Raw genomic sequence first — 2,824 nt, forward strand, 5'->3', positions numbered from 1 at the left:
TCTTCCAGTTGGTTGGCCAGGTAGCTGTCTTCCCAATTTCTTGGCATAGACGAGTGAGAGCCTCCAGTGCTGCATCTATTTATTTAAACTTTTCAATTGATATTCCCATCAATTCCTGGAGCCTTGTTTTTCACCAATGCCTTCGGTGCAGCTTAGACTTCTTCCTTCAGTATCATCAGTTCCTGATCATATGCTACCTCCTGAAATAGTTGAGCATCGACCATTTCTTTTTGATATAGTGATTCTGTGTATTCCTTTCATTTTCTTTTGATGTTTCCCGGGTCGTTTAATATTTTCCCCATAGAATCCTTCACTATTGCAACTTGATCCTTGATTTTTTTCCTCAGTTCTTTCAGCTTCAGAAATGCAGAGCATGTTCTCCCCGTTTGATTTTCCATCTCCAGGTCTTTGCACATGTCATTATACTTTACTTTGTCTTCTCAAGCTGCCCTTTGAAATCTTCTGTTCAGTTCACTTCATCATTTCTTCCTTTTGCTTTAGCTACCAAATGTTCAAGAGCAAGTTTCAGAGTCTCTTCTGACACCCATTTTGGTCTTTTCTTTCCTACTTGTCTTTTTAATGACCTCTTGCTTTCTTCATGTTTGATGTCCTTGATGTCATTTCACAACTCGTCTGGTCTTCTGTCATTAGTGCTCAACATCTCAAATCTATTCTTGAGATAGTCTCTAAATTCATGTGGGATACACTCAAGGTCATACTTTGGCTCTCATGAACTTGTGAGGGATTTTCTTCAGTTTCGACTTGAACTTGCAAATGACCAATCAAAGGTCCGTTCCGCAGTCGGCCCCCGGCCTTTTTCTGGCTGATGATATTGAGCTTTTCCATCGTCTCTTTCCACAGACGTAGTTGATTTGATTCCTGTGTATTCCATCTGGTGAGGCCCACATCCATAGTCACTGTTTATGTTGGTGAAAAAAGGTATTTGCAGTAAAGAAGTCATTGGTCTTGCAAAATTCTATCATGCGATCTCTGGCATCATTTCTATCACCAAGGCCATGTTTTCCACCTACCGAGCCTTCCTCTTTGTTTCCAACTTTTGCATTCCAGTCACCAGTAATTATCAATGCATCCTGATTGCATGTTCGGTCAATTTCAGACTGCAAAAGTTCATAAAAATCTTCAATTTCTTCAACTTTGGTAATAGTAATTGGTGCTTAAATTTTTTTTTCTTCCACAGTAGTATTAACTGGTCTTCCTTGTAGGCATATGGATATTGTCCTATCATTGACAGTGTTGTACTTCAGGATAAATCTTGAAATGTTCTTTTTGACAACAAATGCAACACCGTTCCTCTTGAAGCTGTCATTCCCAGCATAGTACACCATATGATTGTCTGATTCAAAATGGCCAGTACCAGTCCATTTCAGCTTACTAATGCCTAGGATATTGATGTTTATGTGTTCCATTTCATTTTTGATGATTTCTAATTTTCCTGGATTCATACTTCATACATTCTGATTATTAATGGACATTTGCAGCTGTTTCTTCTAATTTTGAGTCTTGCCACATCAGCAAATGAAGGTCCTGAAAGCTTGACTCCATCCATGTCATTAAGGTCAACTCAACCTGCCCGCCATGGGTGACCCTGCTGGTATTTGAATATCGGTGGTATAGCTTCCAGCATCACAGCAACATGCAAGCCACCACAGTACGACAAACTGACAGACTTGTGGGGGCATTTTTAAAGCAGTTTTATATTATTAGTCTATACTTTTCCGCCAGTTCCCATTCATACCCTCCTATTATCAGCCATCTCTTCTCTGTGTATTTGTATTTTTTGTTTGTGCCTTTCCTTCATTGCTAAAATGCTACACTAAGTTTGATTTTTCAATTCATTATGGAATTTTGGGTTACAATTTCCATCTTCTTTTTAGCAATATATTTCTGGTATGATCATCATCTGTTGGAAAACTGTTTTTTTTTTTTTTTTAACCTTTTATCTGATATTTTAATTGGAAAGAAGTCTTGGTCATTTCTTTTTGTTACTCATACTTAGATGAGTTAGATTTTTCTGAACTATTAGCAGGAGGACCTTATGGAGGGGTGGCAAAAGGGCCCAGGATAGCTGTCATGGAGTAAATTGTGTCCCCCCAAAAAATGTGTCTCAACTTGATTAGGCCTTGATGCCCAGTATTGCATGGTTGTCCTTCATTTTGTGATTGTAATCTCATGTTGAGACATTAGGGTGGGACTGTGACATCACTCTCACTCAGGTCTCCTCCCTGATCTAAGGTAAAGGGAGTTTCCCTGGGGTGTGGCCTGTACCACCTTTTATTTCTCAAGAGGTAAAAGGGAAGGGAAGCGAGCAGTGAGTTGGGGACCTCATACCACCAAGAAAGCAGCACCAGGAGCAGAGCGTGTCCTTTGGACACGGGGTCGCTGTGCCTGAGAAGCTCCTTGACCAGGGGAAGCCTTCCTCCAGAGCCGGCAGAGAGAGAAAGCCTTCCCCTGGAACCAACACCCTGAATTTGGACTTGTAACCTGCTAGACTGTGAAAAAATAAATTTCTCTTTTTAAAAGCCAACCACTTATGGTATGTCTGTTATGGCAGCACTAGATAGCCAAGACAATAGCTTTTCAGGCTTACAAGTTCAAGGGGATCTTCCTGTCTTGCTATAACAATGGACTATTTCCTTAAAATGTGGTAACTCTGTGTAGCCACTCCCTCCTCCCCTGCCTCTCAGAACCTCTCCTGGTTAAGAAAGTTTCTACCACAAACCTTAGACTTCCTTGCGTTTTTTTTTTCTTCCATACGAGGCCTCATAGGCTGGACTTAATAAGGTGATGCACTTATTAGATGAAG

Source organism: Loxodonta africana, chromosome 1, assembly GCF_030014295.1.
Source record: "Loxodonta africana isolate mLoxAfr1 chromosome 1, mLoxAfr1.hap2, whole genome shotgun sequence".
Lineage (NCBI taxonomy): Eukaryota > Metazoa > Chordata > Mammalia > Proboscidea > Elephantidae > Loxodonta > Loxodonta africana.